We start from the raw sequence: 19,164 nt of genomic DNA, 5'->3' as shown, positions 1-19,164 counted from the left end.
GTGTGCCATCAAGTCAGTGTCAACTCCTGGTGCCAGGGGTGTATCTAGGGTGGGGCAGGCAGGGCACGTGCCCCGGGCGCCACTTGAAGGGGGTGCCATTTTTTAAATTGAATTTTTTTAAAAAGGCTGCCAAAAACAAAATGGCCACCGTGCATGCTCAAATGGCCATGCCAGGCCTTGCAGAGGCCAACTGAGCATGAGCGGTGGCCATTTTGTTTTCAGCGGCAATTTTTTAAAAAATATATATTTTAAAAAATGGCCACTGCACATGCTCAAATGGTCCCTGCGAGGCCCTCAGCCCAGGATGGCCTGCAGTGGTGAATTAAGAGGCCAATGGGGGGAGAGGGAACCTTTGCAGACCCTCCCCCATGGCCTTTAGGAGGTTCCCCAAAGGGGCTACAGGTAAACAAACAAAAAATTTTAATATAATATGTCAGCTTACACATATTCAATTCGGCACTATGTACAGAGAATCAGGGCTTGTGAATATTGAGCTGAAGCTTAGGATTGTATTCATTTGCTCTTACTTTGCTTCTTGTGATGAGTGAGTTAAATGTGATGTCTTAATCATATTAAAGGTTAACAAGCTTGACTGGTATTTTTCAGCTGATATTATGGTAAAATTATCTGAAAGATGGGTGTCAGATGTTTGGACAGGGGGCACAATTTCAGTGCTTGCCCTAGGCACTATTTCCCCTAGATATGCCTCTGCCTGATGCCCACAGAGCCCTGTGGTTGTCTTTGGTATAATAAGGAGGGGTTCACCATTGCCTCCTCCTGCACAGTATGAGATTATGCCTTTCAGCATCTTCCTCCTATATTGCTGCTGCCCGATATAGGTCTGGGAAACATACCAGCAGGTATTCGAACTGGCAACCTCTGGCTTGCTAGTCAAGCCATTTCCCCACTGCGCCATTAGGTGGCTGCCATCAGGAGAGGTACTCATGCAGAAACATGGGGCAGGGAGAGGACGTCGCTGAGAAAAAAATAATTCTTACTCTTATGAACTGTGACTTTTCTGGTATAAGAGGGAAGTGTGTTAATTTCTAATTCAGAAAAGTTGCATTTTAAGAGAAGTTTGGGAAACATTGCTTAGCCAGCTTTTTCAGAGCCCATCTGCTATACATTGAAATGAGGGAGAAATATGTAGGTGCTGAATTCTCATACATTGTTTTCAAATATAATGTTCATATTGTGTCTGGGCAAAGTCTAGAGTTATTAGCTCTTGCCATCAAATATTGTATATGTGGGCAGTGTGTGGAAATGCAGTAGCATTGTTTAAGACTAGGAATGGTTTTGGACAGCTCTGAGAGCCAAGTAGTATTGAGGTGGGTCCAAAAGGAGATCCTAGTATAAAAGCTACCTGTTTTCCTAGGGTGTACAAAAAAGTCTGAGGGAGGGAAACTGGTCCTTGTCCCTTTCTTTTCAAGCAACTGGCCTTAAGGTGAACACAAAACAAAACATCATATGTGTCCTGCTCATTTAGTAAGCATAGCACAAGGGTCAACAGCTTAATTTTGCTGAAGCTTCTGGAAACGTCTGGTACAATCATAAGATCATTTTATGATCTTAAAAAACACTCTTTGACAGCATTTGCAAACCAAACACCAAATATACTCAGATATCTGCTTTTTTAAACTAACAGAAGTTATTTTTCCATTAAAAATTGTATAGGAAATCAAAGCAACCTAATTTCATATTAACATTGATACTTCTAAGTGAAGATTTCACATAATAGGCTAAGAAATTGCTTTCTTAACTCTGCTGTAATGAAAAATCAGGAAGCAGATTTTTTTCCTCAGTTGCTATTACATTTTGTGTCTACCATTGGATGTATTGGGCAAAATCTTAAACGTGACATAAATATGAACATCACAAATATAATTTCCTTGCCAAATGAATCTGGAGGAAAAATAGGGGGGAAAGTGAACCATTATAAATTTGAGCTAATCTCTTCATGTTGCAGTCTAAAAATGATCTCCAACAGCTAAGTAATCTTCCAGTTTTCAACAGTTTAACAAGGGCTCATCTTTCTGAGTCTCAATGGCAAGAAAGTAGCCACATTCACACATAATGTGAAACCAGAGCTTGCTGGTTTAACCCACGGTTAATTTTTGTAACTGTGAATCACATTGCAGATATTCATCCAACCACAGCTCGACAACCTCCAGTTTGAGGGTAGGGGAGCCATTCCCTCTTCCTGGTCCACTTAGTCTGCATCCCAGAAAGCTCTGTAGAGCTCGTGTCACTAGACTGTGGACAAGATGTCAGAACGTCTGCAGGGCAGCAACCATTTGCCATGATCTGGGTGTGTGCCGAGTATGATCGTGCCTTTTCAGAATGAATGAACTGCCCACCTTCAGCAGGGAAAAGGCATTTAAATATGTTTAAATGGCATTTAAGCCCTTCTCCTGACAGCAATTGCATCACTGCCCTTGTAAGAACACTGCACCAAGACAGCCTCTCACAAGAAGAATTGTTAGCAATGGGGGGATGCAGGAGGGCACTATTTTCTTGTTACTCCTGGAAGGAACCATGAGGACTTCCTAGGAGGAAATATGTATATGAGGGAGGGAAAAGGATCCTAGGGTCTTGTCCACTGTGACCAAGGATGCTCTTGCAATGGCTGACCCCAGCGAAGCAGTCCAGGGACAACAAACCACTCTCCTGCCACCTGGGAATTAACCCTCTCATGAGAAGGCCAGTATACTGGGGAGAACCAGAGGCTCTAAGTCCTGCATGCTGTTTCCCATAGTGGTCAACCAGATGCCTCTGGGAAGTCCACAAGCCAGGACATAAACACATATCTCCTCTCCTGTCACTGCTCCCTTGGCAACTGATACTCAGAGTCCATACACTTCTGAGCATGGAAGTAGCATGTAGCCATTCTGACTAGTACCCGTTGAAAAATTTGTCTTTTATGAATTTATTTAATCTTTTTAAAAGCTATATAGGATAGTATCCATTATCTGATTTTGCAGTAGTGAATTCTAAAGATTAATTATGTGTTGAGTGAAGGTGTATTTCCTTTTGTCCATCTGAAGTAGGAATATAGGAAGCTGCCTTATGCCAAGCCAGACCATTGATCCATCTAGGTCAATATGTCTATACCAGGGCTGCTCAGCTTTGACCCTCCTGCAGATGTTGGCCTACAACTCCCATAATCCCTAGCTATTTGCCACTGTAGTTGGGATTTATGGTAGTCCAAAAACAGCTGGGGGGCCTAATTTGAGCAGGCCTAGTCTATACTGACTGGAAGTGGCTCTCCAAGATTTCAGTCAGCAATCAATCCCAGTCCTATCCTGGAGATGCTAGGGAGTGAACTGGGGCTTTAGATGGTCTTCCATAGAGCCATGACCTCATTCCCTAAGGGGAATATTTTACAGCATTCATATGTAGTCAACCAGCCAAATGAGTGAGACCCTGCTTGGCAGCAAAGGGGATAATTCATGCTCACTACCACAAGACCAATTCTCCTGCCAGTCAGTGCCAGTGGATAATCCCTGGTTCTAGCATTGTCCCACAGAGAACGGCATGTTTATTTACCACTGACCCCTTCTAACTGGGCAAAGAGGCACCTTTTTAACATGGTGATTCTCTTTTTTTAGCAGAGGGAGAGTAACTGGCCCTATCTACCCCCAGCACAGTACTTCCAGTTACTGTTGCTGGTGTCTATCTACGTCTCTTTTTAGATTGTGAGCCCTTTGGAGACAGGGAGCCATCTTATTTATTATTTCTCTATGTAAACCGCTTTGGGAAAAATTGTTGAAAAGCAGTATATAAGGGTTTTTTTGCCCCCCCCCCCAATCTAAGAAGTCCCAAGTTGTGTAGCTTTTCCACATAGGGAAGGTGCTTCAGCTTCGTGATCATTTTGTTTGTCCTTCTGCATGTCTGCCGTATCTGCATTATGCTTTTTCAGATATGGTGACCAGAGCTCTATACAGTGTTTCAAATGTGGTTGTATCAAGGGCATTAACAATGTTTTCATTGAGCTATCCACCGTGATTAGCTACCCATCAGAAGCTTTCCTGATTAGTCACTAATAACTCAGATCCAATCACTTTATGAGGAGTTGGGAATTTTTTGCTGCACTGTGCATCGTTTTACATTTGTTTACATTGTAAATGATTACAATTTCTAATTACAAATGGGTAATTGCCATGATATTACCCATTTGTCCAGTTTAGAGAAATCCTTTTGGAGCTCTCAGTTCCACAGCTCTGCGCTTAGTCTAAAAAATAATATACTACACACCACGGTAGAATGTCAAAATTTTAATGTTATATTTAAAAATACAGCGAATAGAGAAATGAGTGGCCTGAAAATATGGAACCAATTTTTCCTAATGGAGAAAATGAAAGAATAAAAAATGTAGACTGATAAGTGTCATCTTAGCTACCTGAATATATTTCTCAGAAAACTGTGGAGGGTGGTGGATGTGACAGCAAAAAATGGCTGAATTTCCTCTTTCGGCAGTTATTTTACCAAAATTGACAAATTGTTCATGTTTACCATTCAAGAATAGTAACTGATTTCCTAATTAAAACATCATCTAAATGTATTGTCTATGCTATTCTATCTATAATTGTTTTATTATCTGTACTTAAGTAGTGTGGAAATTGTACTTTGAGATAGCATGGCTTGTTGAGTCAGCCTGTAGTGTAGAAACTACCTAGAAGGGAGCTACTAAAAGACTGGAGCTGTTCTCTTCTTGACAGGTCTTGGCTGTTCACTTCTTGACAGGTCTGTCTGGATTGCCATTATGTCCGTGCTCTAAGGTCTGTCCATAGACCATGTGAGTCATAATTCAAGGTATTAATTTTCAATAAAACTTTAAACAATGTGGGCTTTAGAGATGACCTTCCCTGTGTCCTTGGCTAGCCTTGAAAAGAAAGCTTCTGACATTTACAATCATGGTTCACATTAGTGTGTACCAACAAGAAGATACACTATTACAAGAAAAATGCACAAAGGGAAGGATTTCTGTCCAGTAAATCCTTTGTGCACACATGAGCCTATGTGCATATATTTAATTTCTATCATGGAGGCGGGGGCTGGAATCCATCAGCTGAACTCCTATTTACAAAACCTGCAACATCATCAGTATCGAAGATCAACCACAGAAATACTTTTCCTTAGTAATATCCTGTTGGGTTTACCTCTGATGCCTCCTCAGATGAGGAAATCCCCAAGACTGAGACCTGGAGACCTTAGAGGGAGACTCTGGGACCCTTGTCCCATACACCGGGCAGGCTTCACCACATGAGCAGAGCCTGGAGGGGCATCCTAGAGACCCACATCACCAGGAAACCCACCCCCCATAATGTTTACAGGCAGAAAAAGGAAGAGGAACAGGTTCCATGTTCCTTGAATCTGTTGAGCCCTGAGGACCTAGCTCCATTCCTGATGCCTCTAAGACTACCAGCCAAATGGGGAATCCATCTACAAACTTCCCTCAAAGAGAGTTGCCTCCCTCTCTGCCAAATCTGGTGTAGAAGTGCCAGGCTGGCGGCTTGTCAAATTCAGCCAGAAGTGGGCTACTAAGGAGATCTGTGGGCCTCCATTTAAGCATCAGCGCAGCACAGTGAGGTTGCTGGTTCAACAGCTTGCAAAACTGTGCTTTCTAGCTCCCAGAACCCCAGCCTTGCTCCTGGAGGAGGCCTAAATTGTCTGTGTCTGCTGACTACCTGCCCATACTTTCCATTCTCCCAGGCCTGGATTCTGCTAGCTCCACCTAACCTGCCTAGAGGCTAGCCCTCTCCTGCTCTCCCTCTAACCTTCACCAACAGAGGAATAGCAGTTTTGCATGGCACTGACTGCTGCTTTGGGTTGGAGAACACAACATATCTTGATTGTCCGAGATTTGTGTACCAAAGGGGCATAGAGACACATTTTTGTGGCCGCTTTGCATTAATTGATTTCAACTGGAATCCCTTCCTATCCAAAAGATTCTAGGAAGCAAACAAGTTTAAACACAGATATTAAGATATGAATATATTTAATTAAAATAGCATATTTTAGGTTTATGCTCTGGCCACCAGAGTCTGTCTTTATTTAGAACTAGCTTAACCTGTGCAGAGCATCTGCACGGTAGTACTTGAATGCTCCCCTCACCCCCTGCCACAGCCTCCCTCACAGAGATTTCTCCACCCTCACCTGAGTCGCACTCCTGCTCCTCCTCCTCAGTCAGGTTGATTCCATCCCCCTCACCCCACTTGGTCACTCCTCCATCGCTTTACTCCATCCCCCTCATCCCTCTTAGTCACAGCTGCAGTGTTGCTGGTGCCTATCATCCTAGCTACAGCCCCCTATGCCCAGAGACCTCTCCACCTTTACCCAAGCCCTGCTCCTCCCCACAGGAGCAGCAGCAGGGTTGACCAGGTCACTCCTCACTGCCACCATGGCCACTCAATCCTCTCAGGTCACTGACAGGCCCGGGCCATCCCTTGCCTGCCTCTCCCCCTCCGCTAATGGCCTCGGTAGCCTCAAACAGCAGCAGTGGTTGACTGGGCCCTTCCTTGCTGCCAAGCCCAACAGGCATCACGATGGCTGCTCATTCTTTTTTCCTCTCTCTCCTCCACTCGCTCTTCCCTTGTCTTTCTTTCTTTCTCTCCCTTCTTTTTTCCTTTCTCTCTCCCTCCCTTCCTCCCTTCCTGAGTTAACAGATGTTGTTCATCTTGTTTCCTCATCTAATTCACACAGCAGCAGCCTCCTTCTCCTGACGGGGCTCTTTCCAACTGACCTTAATCATCACAGGCTCCTCCTCCCTATCTGCATATGGAACCCCCACTGCCCAAACACCATGGTGCTTCTGCTCTCACAGGCTCCTCCTCCCTATCTTCCTATGGAATCTCCACTGCCCAGTCACCACAGTGCTTCTGCTCATGAACTCTCACGGAAGCTGCCACGCATGGGATTAGCAACAGGTATGTGTAAGAGAAATAAATATAGAGATAGAAAGAAGAGATGCTTGAATTGTAAGGAACCCACAGGGAGATATTCATCAGTTGATTAATCTGTTGGCAACTAGCTTCTGGTCAGAAACATCCTCTGGAAAAATCATGGAAAATGGGATACTCCAAATTCTAAGTTTCTATTCTGCACACCTTTCTATACACTCCTATATTGCAGCTATGTCTACAAGGCCCTCTATGCTGAGGATGTAACATGTAGCTTTTACCATGAGAACTCCAATAATGTTGAGAATTTCCATGTGACAAGTGCTGTAGCATGTTACACATTCCTAGCATCAAGGCTTAGAATGCAAAAGCAGCCAAGCTGCAGATAAGGTACACATTGGATTACTAAGAAACTGAGTGTTTGCATGTCTTTTAGCAATGGGTACTTAACTCCGTATATATAACTGCAATATCATAATCCGTCAAACTTGGATAAACCTGGCCCTTGGAGGGTGTTTTGTCATTTTAATATGCAAGATGATAAGAAAAGCCTCAAAAGCAACAGTTTAATGGAGCTAAATAAGAAATAACAGTATGATAATTATATCCTAATATAAGCATTTCTATGAAATGATGTGGAAAAACAAACAGATGAAGAAAAAGAGGAGGAAGTAATGGCACATTTTATGAACCCAAAATAAGATTTAATCTTTAGTCCATAATGTCCTTATGGCTGTAAACCTCCTAAAGAGCAGACTCTTTGCCAACATTTTACCATAATATTTTACCATAATATTTTTCAGAGAGTAAAAAAATTAAAAGCTACCAGAGACAGCAACATTAATTTAATAATTTTAAAAGAAATTTAGAGAGTGGAAGAAATCCAGCACTGCTGAATGACAGATCACACAAAATGAGTCTTGACCCATGAACAAAATTCATGGGGTGTGGGGGCCAGTGTTCCCTCTAACAGGAATTCCCAGATGTTGTTGACTACAACTCCCAGAATCCCCAGCTGCAATGGCTTTTGCTTGTGGATTATGGGAGTTGTAGTCAACAACATCTGAGAATCCCTGTTAGAGGGAACACTGGTGGGGACTGTTTTCTATTGGTCCCTGCCACACAACCCAACAGACCAGATCCTCCCATGATCATTTTAATTGTGAAGAAAGAGCTTTTTAAAAAATCTAGTGATGGGGAGAGGAATTGAGCCTAGAAGTCAGGGGATGAGAGGAAGAGAGAGTGTGCACAAATACAAGGCAATGGTGCAGACCCTCTGCTCAAGCTTGAAAGTGTCCAGTTTTGGCCAAGGAACGACAGTGAATCTCCCCAGGTTCATCTCCTTGGGTTTGACAGTAGGGAGAACTGCTATGGTTGCAACTCCTCTTCTTGAACCAGGAAGTAGGAATGTGCCCAAACCAGCTCAGGCAGTCGTGGGTGGGGTGTGGATTGGTTTCTTTAAAAGCCAGGTAAGCAGACCCTTACCTGCTCCTCCACTGCCCCACCGCTTTTCCGAGTGCAGCACTCGCTTTCCAAAACACAGCGTGCCACTGCAGTGCTGCTCCCAACAGCCTGCATGTAGCCACTTGCGTGTCGACATCATGTGCGGGCTGCTGGAAGGAGCGCTGCAGCCACATGTGGCCTTTTGGAAAGTGAGCACTAAAAATGGTGGGGCAGCAGAACAGCAGTAAGGACCTGCTTACCTGGTTTTAAAAAAAAAGATCCCTGCCCTGCCAAACCAATTTAGATGCAGGCACCCAAGCTAGTTTGGCACTAGCTAAGGTGGTGCTGAACCAGTTCAGACACATCCCTACCAGGAAGCACCCATCTTGAGCAAAGGGGTTGCCACAAGTTTCCTCAGGGGTTGCCACAAGTTTCCTCAGCTCTTCCTGGACCCAGCTCCAGGAACAGCTGCTACTATCGCAATCTTTTTCCTTGAGCTTGGAAGTGCCTACCTCCAACACAGCAACTGTTGTGATGATGGCTATGTGTGAACCCAGGAGACCACTCGGAACTCGCCTTAAGCCTAACTCTTAGCTCTAGTATTTGAAGGCTTAATGTGTACTACTTCCTGCTAGCAGTGCATTTCAAGCTTTAACCCCTGACCATTTGGGGGAGTGGAGGAAAGGGGTGGTTCCAAAAGCAGGATCTAGAGACCCAGTTCTACCCTGCCCACCACCACCATTTTGAGCACCCACACAACACAACCTGTTTAAAAACAGGGAGCCAAGTGGAGGCCTCAAGGGGAAAAGATAATAGTTTGTGTATCTTGCTTCTGCCTCTGTTGTTAGATTACACCCATTTCTTAAACTATAATGCAGCATTTTAAGGGATGCTGGCAAACTTCTCATGAGCCAGGGTTAGATTTGGAGACTGGTTAAAGCCTGCCTCCAAGGAGAACTCCCAGATGCTTCTACGATTCAGCTTGAAACGCTAACTAAGGAGAAATACTGGCACCATTACTCCTTTTTTAGTGTAATGGAGCTCCCTGGCTCCCTTATATTAAATTTGAGTTGAACGGGAATTTCTGAAGGGCTGCAGCCTGGAAAACAGGGAGAGGAAGAGGGAGGACAGTCCACCACAAAAGTCCCATTGTCCTTGAGGGACCCTGTGAGACGTTGACTCGATCAAAGGTTTGCACAAGGGATGGGAAGAGCGTGTTTTTCTCTTTCCCTCCAAGCCTTTTGTCTACCAAAATTACCTCAATAAATACCTGAGATGTTGATCGAAATTGCAGCTTGCTGAAGTTATTTTATGTAAAAACAAAACAAAACAAAAAATTAATACAGGCAACTAAGCATGAGCCTGTGGTTTCATCCTAAATCTGTGCATCTGTGTGAGCTTATTTCTGACTCCAGTTTGTACATTTGAATGATGTGTGAAATTCTGATGCAATTAATAAGGCATATTGTTTATTGTTTATTTGTTTATTTCGGCCCAAGGCCAGCATAAATAAGGCATATTGGGAAGGCGACTACACATGATAACTGATCACAGTGTTGACTGCCTGGATTCACGGGCATTGGCCTTCCCTGCCTAGCATTAATACTTCTTAATGATCATTTCTCTGTCTTTACTGCATGTTCTTACCTTTGACAGCAGAAGCTTCTGAGCACCCTTTCATCCTTTTAAAAAATTCTGCTTTTGAACAAATTTCATTAATACGTTTTTCTTTCTCATTATGTTTATTCTATTAACTTTATAAATTTCTAGTTGTTCATTTTGTGGAATGAGGGCACTGCCGTTTTCCCCATCACAGAATTTTTGTGACTGAGCATGCATTTTCTTCTGTTTTATACACAATTATTTCTTCACTGTGTACATTCTATTAGCTTTCTCAGTTGTTAGCTTTTTATTATATAGAACATTTTCATTGCTGTCAAAAGTTGTGGCCCATTCTCTCCAACTTCTCAGGATTTCAGTGTCTGCACTCATATGCAAATCTTTCACTTCTCCTTCTTTTCCTATAATTACATTTCTAGCTGTTATTAGTTCCTGCTTTTCTGATTTGGATACTTTGTCCAAGGTTTTCTAGCTGCCTGTGCCTTATGATATTACTCCCCTGCCCCTTTGATTACAAATGTTTCCATCTTTCTTTGCACATATTTTGCACCTTCTACATCTGATTTCCTCCCACTTTTCACTGTGGGCTATTGCCTACTTTATATTGTGAATGTTCCCCCTCAACCTCAGAAATTTGTCTTGGTTTCAGTCAGTAATTTTATTTTCTCCCACAAGATCTATACCAGTTGTGATCAGTTTGCTGCAGTTGTCTGTGAACTCAACTGTCACTTTCTCAATGTTCTAATCTTTGTTCAAACTTCCATGCCATCATCCTCAGAATGGTTCCATTGTGCAGGCACATTACCACTATCTTTTCAGCTTTGGGCTTTATTTAATAGTGGCACATTTTGAAGACTTAACTATGAACTTCCTGCCCATCCTGCCCACCCCACCTTCTCTTGAAGCCTGTTTTGGCACAGCACATTCATGCACAGAACACTCACTTACTAAGAAGGGACATGATTATGATGATGTCAATTCATATTTCCAACAGGTTTCATGGAAACTCTGCTAACAACTGGAGTTAAAAAATGAAATAGTCCATTGCTTTTTAAGTGATGCCACAGAGGCAATCGTATAAATTAGGCACAGTAAGTCTTAGGTATATTATGTCAAAGAGCAGAAAACGAACATCAAGCAGGAAAGAGTGGTTGAGAACATTCACTTACAAAGTACCCTTCCTGCATCCTAATTGAAGGGATTGTAAACAAGTTCTTGTACAGTACCTCACAGTCAGAAAACTCATGGATATTTGGAGTCCACACCCCTTTTGCTAGAAAAAAAATGGAACTTTACATCTGGCAATAGAAACACTCTTTCTGCAACAGCAGTAATTATTCAAATTAAGAAAATCCTCAAATAAATGTTGAGTTCATCTATTTTTTTCTTCCTTTCTATATTCAGACTTTGAGATAATATGGAATTTATTGACATGGGAAAGAGTACAAGAGAAAAATCTGGGTCAGAGTTTGGCTTTAGATGGCTAATTATAGTCTAGGGGTCAGAGAATAGTAATAAAGCGAAAGGACAGAAAAATGCCAACCATCAAAAACCATATTGTCCCCCCAAAATTGGAGGTGGAGCTTCAGAATATTCTGAATAGACTATTCTATTCAGAATAGTCCCTGAGAGAGCAGCACTATGTTACGCAAAGCACTTGTCTATTGCTCAGCTATATACTGTATTGAGTTACTTCTCTCTCATCTATGCAGTACTGAAATGTCTAGTTTAACTGTCAAATCATTGACTGCTTTGTCAGGACTTGGGAACATACAATTTGATAACATCGCATATTGTGTTTCATTACTACCCATTACAGGGGTGGGGGAGGAAGGGAAGATCAGTCATGAGGCTGCTGTTTTTAACAGTAAAGTCTGTGCTTTGGGCAACATCAGGTTCTGCCCATGCTTGCATACAGGACTCAAAGACATGTGAAATACACACAGCCCTTTATATGGTTTAAAAGGCCATGCACCAGTAGTAGAATGCAGTAGTAGAATGATCTATCATGACATTTTACTCAGCACACTGATTTAAGTATAAAACACTTTGTAATTATTTGATCATAAGCATCAGCAACTGATTTCCCTCTTATGTGCACTAACCTAATAAGCGATCCAATGCTTCCTTATTGCAACTTGTTATGGGCTCATGAGTTCTGCCTCATTATACAGATTACACCCAAGAGTTGTTGCAGTAGCGGATAAACTGACTGCCCTTCCTTCTGAATGTGACATTCTTCAAAGGAAAGCTCCCCAATACAAAATGACAAAAGTCAATCGGAGCTGGTGGAATAGAGGAACCCTGAGAAGGCATACATTTGGTAAAACTGTGATCTTTATTGGGAAGATGAATTAGTAACAGGTTTTTGTTGGCTTCTGATTTTTTTAAAAATGAGTGTCATCTGAAAAAAACAAAAGAAAAAAAAACCTGTATAAAATAATGCTAATATACGTAGAAGATGTGTGAGCTAATTAGTTAGAAGAATAAAACATACAGGGAAGGATCCAAAGGCCTGCACCAGATCAATATACTCTTGTAAGCATTTATACACCTGTAAAATTCAGACTTTGGCCTAGCCTGCATAACCCATTGCTCAGACGGAGGCTGAGCTGGTCTTAGACTGCCTTAGCTAAAAGAGCCCCTGGTGGCACAGTGGTAACACTGCCGCCCTATAACCAGAAGGTTACAAGTTTGATCCTGACCAGGGGCTCAAGGTTGACTCAGCCTTCCATCCTTCTGAGGTCAGTAAAATGAGTACCCAGAATGTTGGGGGCAATATGCTAAATCATTGTAAACCGCTTAGAGAGCTTCCAGCTATAGAGCGGTATATAAATGTAAGTGCTATTGCTATTGCTTAGCTAAACTTATCCACTTGCCTCCCAGATTAACAACCTGCCTGGTTAGTACTTCAGGTTGCCACTTCTGACTGAAGCTATTCCTGGATATTTCTCCCAATATTTTTCACAATATCAAGCCTTTAATATCTCTAGAATTCCTTTCAGTAGTGACCTGGAGACTGATGCCAATTCCTGGATATTCCAGGCCAATCCTGGAGGGCTTGCAATGCTAAAGTACTTCTTTCCTTTCTAACCACTAGCCCTGATACTAATCTTTTGTTGAACAAAACTTCTTTAGGATTAGGGTGAGGATGATGGTTAAAAATTGAAAAGTTAACTGACTGTCTGTTCAACAATATTCACCTGCAAAGGAATGAGGTAAGAATCAGATTCAAATTTTACCTCTGCTATGAACTATTAGGTGGTCTCTCTTGGCCTCAAACCCACATCTGTTATATGGGCATAAGGCAGTTGTAGTAGTTACAACAGGATAGTATATCTGAAGCATTCTGAATATTCTAAAGTTCTGTATAATATAAAAGCTCTTGCTTCTAATTTTTAAGAAATATTTCATGGTGCCAAGTATGCATTTGAATAGGTGAGGGCTGGCTTTTTAAATTCCGCCATGCTGTAAGACTCATTCCATTTTGGAACAAGCACTCCCTGCCAAGCCTGATAACCATATTTTAAAATGTTCTTGCCTTTATGCACAGTGCTATGGTGTTGTAATGGAATTTAATTTTTTTTTAAATCAAGTTTATGTTATTTTTAAAGTATCTTTTAAAAGTGCCTTAGGGCCATATTAGTAAAAGACAATTTAGAGATATAAAAACAATAAAAATGCATACTTTATTATCATTTTTAATTTCATGTTAAATAAAGTGTGTAGATGTTTGGACTGTATTCGGAGTTACAGGATACAAGTAAAAAAAACCCAAAACTTAAAATCTCTTAAATCTGCATCGATTTTACATAATGCTTTAGAGATACAAATAATTTAGTTTTTAATTCAGTCGTTGTATAACAGTTAACTAACTTGGGTTTTTATAATAATCCTAAATTATTTTCTTGTTACAGTTCTTCTAAATTAGTGGTTTAAATACTTAACCATTATCTGACAATATTTGACCAGGTTTGTTTTTTTTAACTGGTCAATAAGATTGGTTTTGATAAATTTCAGAACCATTCTAAGTATTATGCAAAATGAAATTGTAAGATCTTGGACTGTACTACTTCAGGTTGTAATGCTTGATAATATGTGCATAAAGCTCCCTGCAAATAGTAAAGTAGCACCTCAGGGAAAAGTCTATGCTAACTACCCTCTTTCTAATTTGTTAGTTTATTACTTGCAGATCATTTTTTGCACTGGGGACATTCATAAACATAACTCCTACATGCAGCCAGAAGTGGTTCAGTTCAGAATTCTACACCTCAGTCAACCACTATTCTGAGCATTATGTAGATAGGCTCTGAGATATAACAGCATCCTTCTGTCTTTAATGGCAACTTAATTATTCATAATCCTGGAAGCATTAAACCTAAACTCATGACATATGTCCACTGTATTTTCACCTACTTTCCTCCACTGAATGAGGGAGATGTTCTTCCAACCCGGCATTACTGCTGACATTTCAAAAAGGGGGAAATGCACACTTGGGTTTGAATGACATAACAAATGCAATTAACATACTCCAGATATTTTGTCTCAGAAATTGCCTGAGTTGTGTTAACAGTGACAGACTCAAAAGTAAGTCCAAATTAAATCTGACCTTTGTTGGTCTAGATAAAAAAAATAGATTACCCTTCTAAACACTAAAAAGGCGCTGGAGAGAAACAGATGGTTCTGAGGAACACATTGGTAAGCCACCAATCACTTTTATTTTCAGTTAGAAACTAATTATGTTAAATTAAAGACCAAAATTCAAGGCAGTCTGTCAGCTGATGGGAAGAGAAATAGAGGGGAACTGGAGAATAGCAGTTAGGCTAATGAAGAAGAGATAAATGGGTTTGCATCCTATTAAATTAATACAAGGACAATATAGTATATATTCCATACTGTTGATGTTTTCTCAAAAACAAATTGACACGGCATACTTGATAGTGGTGAGCTATATTATTACGTAGCTGAGGCTAACTTTCAGCCCTATCCACACTGCTGGCAAATGCTATGATCAGAGTCATATCAACAGCTTATGACAGCCTATAACTAGGCAAATGCACAGGAGGGAGCAGAAAGACCCCAACAGGAGGGAGCAGAAAGACTCTCCTATCTTTGTCAATGCACCTTGGAAACAGTAGCTGTGCACAATGCTTCTGCCATCAGCAGTCTGAGTCCCTTGCAGGGCTGCTCCTAGTGGGGTGAGGGGCCCAGAGCATGTCTCCTTAACAAAGAGGCGCAGGGTTGGCCATTTCAATTCCAAATGGCCAGCATCTCACCTTCTTATTAAGGAGACATGCAGACCCCAATTTCCCCATGCAGGCCATTTGGTACTCAAAGGGCGAGCCCCATGCCTCACAGATGAGAGGTACAGAGCTGGCCTTTTAAAACTGAAATGGCCTGTGTGAGTCATTTGGAACTCAAGCAAGTCAACCCAGTGCCTTCTAGCTGAGAAGTGCAGGGCTGGACATTTAGGTTCCAAATGGTTTGTGTAGGTGCCTCTCAGCTAAGAGATGCCCACACAGGCCATTTCAGCTGCTAATGGTATGGGGCCCAGGATGGTGCAGTGCCTGGGACAACTGACCTGGTCTGCTGCCCAAAGGACTGCTCTGGTCCTTTGTCAGCTCTTCCTTCCAGAGGTGTTTTGTATTTCTTTCAGTATTGTTTATCCATAGGTGTTATTCAAATGTAGTTTGAATGTTAATATTTTGGAACTGTGTAAAAAGTTTTTGCAATGTAAGTACTGTATGTGTGCAGGAGGGGGTAAAGAGTGTTGGAGTCTGAGAGACAGGGAGAGGCTGCAGCAGTGGGACCAGTGTCCCCTCTAACAGGGATTCCCAGGAGATGTTCACTACAACTCCCAACATCCCCAGCTGCAATGGCCTTTGAGGATTATGGAAGTTGTAGTTGACAACATCTGGGAATTCCTGTTAGAAAGAACACTGCATGAGACCCCTGCAAGTGAGTTAAGAAACCCTGTTTAGAATAAGAGAAATCAGGCAGAGAAAAGCAGTTAGTGTCAGAAAGGAGGGTGTGAGAGGGTGAGGCTTGGGAAGTAAAAACTAGACTCGACAAGAAAGGGACATGGCCAAGAGGCTGGAATGTTTTCTTTCATCTCTCACATTCACCAGGAGTGTTTCCCCATGCAACAGGGTACTGGAGAAATTTAACAAAGAGCATGCTTTGTCACAAGTTCTTTATAAGAATGTGACTATGGTCTCAAATCTGTCAAAGAGAGTCTGAGTGGTGGCAGCAGGGTTGCCTTGAAGAAAGGCAACCATCACACCCTGCCCAAAGGATTGGCCTGGTCCCTTCTCAGCTCTTCCTTCCAGAGAAGAAGGGGAGGTGGCTGCATATGCTTTGCATGCGGAAGGCCCTGGGTTCAAATTCTGGTATCTTCAGTTGGAAATGGAGGTGTGCCCTGAGAGGAAGACAAGAAATGAGGCCCCCAGGCCAGGGGAGAGCATAACATCGGCTCCCATAGAGACCAGCTCAGGCCTGTGAGGACTGTTGGGGCAGCCCCTCCCCTTCCTTCCCAGGAGTACTGGAAGACCTGTGTGCCCTGAGAGGAAAACAAGATAGGAGGCGCCCAGGTCTGGGAGGTCTTTTCCTCAGGCTCTTTAAAAGGCCATCAGTGTCCGGAGATAACAATACTTTGTAAATCTTATGTAACTTGTTGGTTTGTTTTTTAATATTGTAAACTGCTTGGGTGCCTTTGTCAAGGCAGAAAAGCAGTATGAAAATGCAGCAAAGAAATGCATACATCTTTAGCCATCTTCATATATTAAGTTCATATGGAGGACCAGGGGCATGGTCAAGGATGGCTAGCCAGCACATTCCCATTTCCTTCCCCTTGTATTCACTGAACATAGGGAGAAAAGGATATGTGAGACATGCATCAGCAAACACCCTCTGCATTGTGCTTTCATCTGCAGTCAATTTTTAAAGGATTACTCAGCAATATAGGGATAACAATACAACATAAAAGTTGCACATTAAAGTGTGGGGAATATCTTACTTACATGAACTAACAAAATGTGGAATTTTCTTTTTACTAAAGGTCACAATTTTCATTGTGTTTAACAGGGTGAGAAAATGGTTTCAAGATGACAGCACAATGCTATCGATCTCCACAGAAACCTGCTGGTTTTGTCATGAGATAAAAAGTGATTTTTTACATATAAGGTGAAAACGCAAAAGAGCTCAAACTTTTGGAAGATACAATTTATGTGAACTTGTATGTTTGTTTAACTCTGGATCCAATCGCATGCACTACTTTACTTTTACATGTAAGTTGCGGCTAGATTTTCATATTAAAAAGCCGCCACCACCACCATACATGAAGTCCAAGGGAGGCAGCGCCATGCAACTGCAGTTGTGCAGTCTTAACTTGGAGCAGAGCAGCCCCTTGTTCTGCAGTATTGTGGGAGGTGTTTTAGACACATGCAGCAGCACAGCAGATGCTGAACCATCAGCATTTTCCTGTGCTGTATGTGGGTGGGTGAAAGAACCTTCAGAGAAGGAATGATTACTTAACATCTGGGAAATATGGAAATAGATGAAGTTAACAACTCTGAAGATCTTTTTGCAAGCTACAACGGTGGATCTAACTTGGTGACCAATAATTCAACATATAATACAGAAAATGAATTCAATATATTCCCAGAATTGACTCATTTTATGTCACTATTAGATATGTGCGGGACTGAGGTCCCAGCGGTGAGGATGAATGTGGCAATGAACCCACGGAACTAAAATCCAGATACAGTGCCCCTGAGTGTGACTTGGACTATTCCACTACAAGTCAGTGATCATTTCGGTAAGAGTGGGTTTGGTTGTTTTGCAAAACATAGCTGTAGTGAGGAAAGGCTTTGAGGGAGGACTAGGCTTCATTCAGAGCAACTGTTGAGAGGGTGGGCCTTTCCTAATAAGGAGAAAAGCCCAGGGACATAGCACTTACATTCAAAAATCAAAACAGAAGGACCAACCCGGGGACTGGCTGGGTGGGAGCTAGCTTCACAGCCACCTGCAGAAGAAGAGAAAGCCTCTTCTTTAGTTTTTCCCCAAGAATGACCTGAGGAAGCATCTGGCTGAGAAGTTGCTGGGGAAATGGGAGGCCAAGATCTCTGCCTGTGAGTAATAAGATAGGGACCAGTTCAGTTAGACACTTGAGGGAAGTTATTTTCCTTTATTGTATTGCTTGAATCTGAGTTGCCAGGTTAATGAAAGCTCTGTCTTACAATCTGCTTTATGAAAAGACAATTGTTCTTATTGCATACTCATTTTTAGCCTACTTTCCAGTAGGCTTATGAGATCACCTAGCATTCTGTGTGTCCGTGGCGCAAGTGGGCTAATTTGTGAACCGCCTGACTGCCTGGCCGATTTGAACCAAATTTGCTACAGCTGTAGGGACACATAAGGATGCCCCAATGGCATAGTTTGTGATGATGTCATCCACCCCATTCAAGATGGTGGATACATGAAAGTTTGAGGCACTTGTGGACTATCTAACCAGCAGTGTAGTGGTTAGAGTGCTGGACTAGGACTGGGGTGACCCGAGTTCAAATCCTCATTCAACCATGGTACTAGCTGGGTGACTCTGGGCCAGTCACTTCTCTCTCAGCCTAACCTCACAGGATTGTTGTGAGGAGAAACTCAAGCAAGTAGTATACCGCTCTGGGCTCCTTGGAGGAAGAGCAGGATATAAATGTAATAAAATACATGAATGAATGAATGAATAAATAAATAACCGATTTAAACCAAATTAGGTACAGTTTTACTGAGTGACACATAGGGACACCTCAATGGCATGCCCCACTTCTTTGGAATTCTCTTCCCCTTCAGATTCATCTAGCCCCCTCTTTACTGAAGACCTTTCTTTTCCACCGGGCATTTGCTCTGTAGTTCACTTTATTTCCTTTCCATAATCTATTTTAGTTTGCAATTTTTAATGTAATATTTGATTGCAATTTTTAATGTTACCTTATTTACATGTCATTGTACACCGCCCAAAATATTTGGAGTGGGTGGTATATTAAATGCTTATAATAAATAAATAAATAAATAGCTTGTGATGATGTCATCCACACCAATTCAAGATAGCAGACACGTACACTTTTGAGGTGCTAGTGGGCTAACTTGTGAACCATCTGATTTGAACCAAATTTGCTAAAGCTGTAGGGACACATAGGGATGCCCCAATGGG

General features: G+C 42.0%; 1 protein-coding gene across 1 annotated transcript in view; it reads right to left on the bottom strand.

Moving 5' to 3' along the window:
• The window catches only part of LRMDA (leucine rich melanocyte differentiation associated), a 603,331-nt gene that overhangs the window by 89,179 nt on the left and 494,988 nt on the right, over positions 1-19,164 (bottom strand). The window lies entirely within an intron of this gene.

The sequence above is a fragment of the Hemicordylus capensis genome, chromosome 3 (assembly GCF_027244095.1).
Source record: "Hemicordylus capensis ecotype Gifberg chromosome 3, rHemCap1.1.pri, whole genome shotgun sequence".
NCBI classification, from domain to species: domain Eukaryota; kingdom Metazoa; phylum Chordata; class Lepidosauria; order Squamata; family Cordylidae; genus Hemicordylus; species Hemicordylus capensis.
The sequence above is the reverse complement of the archived record's forward strand: the minus strand, read 5'-3'. Positions and strand labels throughout refer to the sequence as shown.